The following is a 6,242-nucleotide window of genomic DNA, read 5'->3' on the forward strand; positions in this document are numbered from 1 at the left end:
ACGCTTAGTGTGCTTGTTGAATTAAGAACATACATGTATTTCCCAACCACCCTTTTCAGTATAAGACAAATTGACTTACTTCTCCTTTACGGCCATTGAAAGCACATCATATATAGTTTGTCACTGTGGTTGGTTCCATTGTGCACTTAAGGGCACCACACACGTACGCCTAACCATAAACATTACGATTTCTTAGGATCCAGTCCAGCTTGTATACTGGGCTACATATGATTAACTCATTTAAAATGAAATGCGATTTTGTCAATGTACAGAAAAAATAACAAGAATAACAGTAATATTGTATTTTAATTATATATCATCCAATGTACAAATAATGATATATATTTACAAGGTTACATTTTAATTACTATGTAAAATTAACAATGACTGTAGTGAAATCATTTCGGTTTTTCCAAAATGGAAATACTGGCTTATACAGTCTAGCTAAAGTACGCTTCCACGACACTAAGACTCGTGGAACTACTCCAGCGAGAAGTAACAGTTGCGCACGAATTTAGCCACATGAAACACAAATTCTGGAACCTTCCTTAGTATAATGACTTACGACTTTTGACCTTCGGTTGTGGCCTGGGCGTGGGCTTCGCGACTGGCATGGGGATGTTTTCTTATCCATTTCTGTGTCAGGAAAGAAAATAATGTCTTGTGTGACATAGCATGTGGCACCTAGCAACATACAAAACATTAAGAAGTTTCAAAGGCGTCCGGAAATGAATGTGGTAGCAATCTTATGTTAGCTTTCTTAAAAGCTAACGTCTTATTGAAAGGACCAGGGTGCATTTGCATGTGCCACAATATTATTCTTGTTTGGGTTTTTTGTTATAATGATCATCATCTGAAGGGGCATTATAGCTGCACGAACATGTCATGGGATGTCCAACAACTCCAGTACACATGAAAACCACGATAAACTGGCTACTTACTGACAAAGGTTTTTCTGCTTGTTTCCAGTGGAGTGTGCAAGCTGGAGATTATCCAAGAGCTATAAAGTTCATCACAGTTCTCCAAGGTATCATAGATATGAATCTGTTGGGAAACTCCTCCCATCTCTGCATGTTTTTGTCTTCATGTCAACGACCGTCCATTTCCACTGATAGTCAAGATGATCGTCCAGAACATAATTTGCCTGAATAATGTCAAATAGCCAAACAGTCAAGAAACGTTATAGAGCCTCATCTGCTTCATTTGATGTCCAGCTATAGTGTAGACAAGTGCTGGAACCAAATAGTAAGTGATTTTGATAGCAACATTGAACAGTGTTTCAGTTATGTCAGTTTCATACAAAGGACAAATACACGCTGCACAGGTTAGAAAAAGATTCGGCGAATTGTTTCACATCACATTGAACACTGAATCGTTTATGTTGCAGCATGTCAGCGTCATAGGTGTATGGTAATTTAGGTATACATGTGTCGTGAATTCGAACCCAAGGCGATCCAAATCGATCCATCAAGGCACCCATGCTTGTAGCTGCTAATGCCAAATCGCCAGACACACGAAAGACTTGGAAAAACTAATGCCCGCATATCAAGACGTATTTTGAGTTGGTTACATTGAACATACGTACCTGATGGTGACCAGATTTATCCGGATAATCGTGAGCCGTTGGTGCTTTCTTGGACTTCCAGGATCCAAAACAAGGCTTGGAGCCAACAGCAGCAAGGGTTTCAGACGCCCCGAAAGCAAACAACAAAAACTCCAAACCCCAGCATAGTCAGACGTGTGCGTTAGTTTACCTTCTGTCATATGTGGGATCCCAGTAGAAGACTTTCGTGTCATCAGCCACATGCCACGACCATTCAAAAGACGAAGAAACCGAAAGTTCAGCAGTGACCTCCCACATATCAGCTTCAGACACGGAGGGTTTGGCAACCAGGTGTTTCTCGACTTTCCACAGGCGAAGTCCAGGGTTCAGTCAAGAAGAGCAACGCTGGCAGCATTTCTTTTACCCATGTCGTCCTTTAGACTCATTTCCGTCTAGTCTGGAAAAGTACAGTTTGAATACGCCTTTCACCACATCTTGAGACACGTTTCATCTACAGCTGAAAACTATTTCAAACGAAATATGCGACACGATTGAGGATAACGTGTATATACAAATGAGGTTTGCCTAGAAGTCGTTATGAAGTCATAGGCAGAGCCACGTGATACATTTGGCACGTTAATAGAGGATACTAAACGACCTTCCATTTTTATTAAACGAGTTAATGATTTGATACCAAACGAACGAAAGCGAGTTTGATACTAAATCTTTAACGAGTTTAATAAAAATGGTATTTCACAGAAGAGAGGTTAGTATTCTGTTTATTACTCTCCATCATAAATTGATAAAAACTGCGGCGAAATTGCCTACAGTGTGATGACTCCATGCTTTCAAAGAGTCAAGCAAGATCTAGTACCACGGCTACAACGGCATTAGCATTATGTAATAATTGATAATAGTGTAATAACTGAGTAATAATTAATTAATATTACGTCATAAACGATACTACGTCTATAAGAGCTCTGTGAAACACTTCTTTTGACTGGTTCCCGTTTGTTCCTGCGACTTTGTGTTTTTCCTTCATATTTGTTTATATGAGGAATATATTGGAAAGATTATACACAAGACTACAAAGATGAGTCGAGTCTCCAACTATAAATATATAATAATTATTCTATGATGCTTCGGTGAAAGATCAAAGGCTTTGAAATTATAAGTGTGCTTTATTGCACTATACATGGTGGTAGAACGAACTGTATTTCTTTTCTAAGATGCCGTATTTAATAATTTCCAAGCCTAATTTCGATTAATCTATGGCAGAAATTAAGAATTAAGAATCCTCGCACAGGGCTAACTCACGCGCTGTTCGTTTGACGTGTCAGTCCCCTACGTTAAGACAAATGATGAACAGTTTGATGACGGTTATGTTCGGGTAAAATATCTTCTCTAGATCATTTTAATTACATCTGTGATTCTCTTAAACTATGCAAGGTAATATGACCGTCTCATTTCTACTACCAACGACCAAGTTTAGATCAGTACATTCAGCTGAAGCTGACTAGTCATGCGACATTCCACGATTGCATTGTGGGAATGTAAACATTGCAAACATTAACGTGTCTCTCTAAAATTTTGAGTCGAACCATGAGACATTTTATCCTTCGGAAAACATAAACGTAATGTTTCCGCAGTGATGTTGGCTGTGTGGTGCAACTGCAAACCAATAAACGGGATGCGACGAAGCAGTTTACTGTGTAAGGCTGTACGAGGCGATGGCAGCTGACATCCATCGTGACGTCGGTTACGTTGTGACGTAATGCAAAAAAGTTCGATTGCGAAGGGGCAGACTGGAATGGCGCAGTGACGTCAACACATTGTGACGTAATACAAAAGTGCACATTATCGTCTGATAAAATATTGTCGGCGCCTTTGATCTTTCGCCGAAGCATCTTAGAATACTCTTTTACGTAATTGTAGGTGATCAGGGCTAGGTTAAGGTTCGGGTTAGGGCTAGGTTAGGGTTAAGTTAGGCTAAGTTAACCTAACCCTAAAGTCCTCGCGAGAAGTGGTGGTGCTGTATTCTAAAGGTGATCCGAAAGATCAAAATAGAGTAGGAAAAAAAAGCGAAAAGTATTAGTATCATATTGATGATAATGACCTTGAACATGTAGACTGCACTGATCGCTATACCTGAGCAGTATCTTTGATTCTAAGCGTTGGTTTGATCGCCAAGCCGCGCCATACCAAAATAGGCCTACGTACAGATGTAACTCGTTTCTGCATGATATTTCGCCGGCTATAAATGGATAAAAACGGGACGACAGGCTCAGTCAGCTTCAAGTGCCCTATCCATGTTGCACTGTATGGTATGCATGGTACTTGGTTAGCACTCGTAAAGCGGCTAGCGGAACTTCAGACCAGTATAAACAGCCACAAATGCACACACTCACACAGGCACATGTAGTGCAATGACTATACTTGGGGCGGATACTGCAGAGAATTTTCATACTGAAATATAATGCGATGTGGAAGAATGAACTGCGATGTGTATTGCCATATGTTGCAAGAAATATTTTCAAACAAAACACTACTTATATTCGAGAGAGTGCTTCATTTACGAAGCGAAAACATAGCAAAATCACTAGTATGTTTGATTAGGCTTTAATTAGAACGTTTAATCATGAAAACAAATAAAAAAAGTCAATAATATTTGGCACAAATGAAACAAGGAAATGTCCAAAGATTTCTGAGTGTTGCGAAGTTTTACGAGTGCAAGTCAAAATACCGTTTTCTATCTGTCAGCGTGTCGCAATACATACGTATGTGCGTATTGTTTTCATGTCTGAACCGGTAAATACCGGTAAACAGGTTATATTTCGCAGCCCTGGACTACACAGCTGCAATACCAACATATATAACTCATGCTGTTTTTCCAGTTATTCACTAGCTATGTGCAGTGAACATGTTGGGGATCAGCTGACTCGACGTCTGCGATAGGGTCAGAACCAGCCGGTAACACTACCTCTGTCCGCCCAATCCTAGGTTGACATGTTATATTTAAAACATCCAACATGTTTTCAGTGTACCTGCCACGACGAGTGGGTATTTCAGTTATACGCCTCTTCTATCCGTATTCCTGCAATACTATGGCGGGGACAAGAGATCGAAGTGGGCAAACCATGAGGGAATCGAACCAGGGTCTTCGGTGCGACGAGCGAAGTTTCAACCACTAGGATACCCCTCAGCCCATTACCTGCCATAGTAGACAAAGTGTCACAGTAAACCTGCATGGTGTAGATTAGTCACTGGTCACCGTCATCTAATTGAAAAATCGATGCGTATGGCGTTAAATAATAAACAAATTATTCAGTTAAAGGCATGTCAGCAAGAATGCTATGGACAAATTACAGAAACCAGATACAGGTTTGCTGTGAATATTAACAAACGGATCCGATTTCATAAAATCTAGTCTGTGTGGTACTCTACACTGACTTGCTTAATTAATACTTTGGATCAAGTGACTCACAATCCACCCAAGAGAACTCGTCAAACTTGTCTAGTGTGTCAACGGTGACTTGTATCTGTTACAGTCAGATTGTGAAATCAGTCATTTCATGAAATGACTAAAAATTTCAGTCATTTCGTAAAATGATTAAGGTCAGCCATTTCACATCGTTTTGTGTAACAACAATCAATATACTTCAGTCATTTCAAGGAATTTCATCCCATCTATCTGTGGTGGACAGTGGGTCGAGAGGTGTGGCTGCTCAGAGCCAAGATGAAGTGTACTAGTCGCTGCCACGATAGTTTTAACAGTTACGGACAATAACTGATGTTGAAATTGTGATCCACTACTGTAGATTAAATTATTATGGGAAATTTCAAGAAATGACTGAGTTATATTGATTGTTGTTATACACAAAACGATGCGAAATGGCTGAAATCATTAATCTGAATCATTTCACTAAATGACTGAAAAGTACACAATCTGATTGCAACATGTATGATGAACCAATCCAGCAACATAACAGACAGAGACATATACGTTATTCACATCAAAACGATGCGTGCGTGCGTGCGTGCGTGCGTGCGTGTGTGCGTGCGTGCGAGCGTGTGGGTGTGAAGGTAATTTTGCACTGAGGCGGCCCAATTCGAGAAACAACACTTCGAACACCGTACAATTGGGTGGAGTTCGTGTATTTTAGTCCCGTGTACGGTCAAGGCTATAGCTCTCGTGCTAGCTTGGAAACAGCCTGTTTCCTTCCTGCCAGCTTACCGGATTTTGCTTCCTTGCGGTAAGTGAGCTGCATTTACTACATCTGAACACTAAACTAGTTTATCAGCAGATATCGTATGCACACAAACCAAACAGGTTTGCATAGTGCCTAACATTTTTATTTATGTTTCTTAAAAATTGTGCGATCTGGTATATCAACAAATACTTGATGCTTCAACGGCGTACCTATGCGCGCGCATCCTAAGTGGAACCGATGCTCTAAAGCCAGACAATCGTTAACATTTTGGTAAATGCACGACTGTACTCATGTGAACATGTGTCAGGCATATGGCATAAGAAGAATGGGTCAGCAGTTTATTTGCAGATCAGTGTATGTATGTGACTGACTACCAATGAGTTACATTATACACCTCCATGTTTAGCAATGTTTATATTGTAGTAGCTTGTGTGAGGTGATTGCGAAACCGGCGTCCAATGTTAATCATGCTTCTAAATTTAAAAATT

At 40.1% G+C, this 6,242-nt stretch overlaps 1 pseudogene; it reads right to left on the minus strand.

The window, feature by feature from the left end:
* Nucleotides 1-989: 989 nt before the first annotated feature.
* LOC137295288 (uncharacterized) lies at nt 990-2,044 on the minus strand (annotated as a pseudogene).
* Nucleotides 2,045-6,242: the final 4,198 nt, after the last annotated feature.

The sequence above is a fragment of the Haliotis asinina genome, chromosome 8, assembly GCF_037392515.1.
Source record: "Haliotis asinina isolate JCU_RB_2024 chromosome 8, JCU_Hal_asi_v2, whole genome shotgun sequence".
Taxonomy (NCBI): domain Eukaryota; kingdom Metazoa; phylum Mollusca; class Gastropoda; order Lepetellida; family Haliotidae; genus Haliotis; species Haliotis asinina.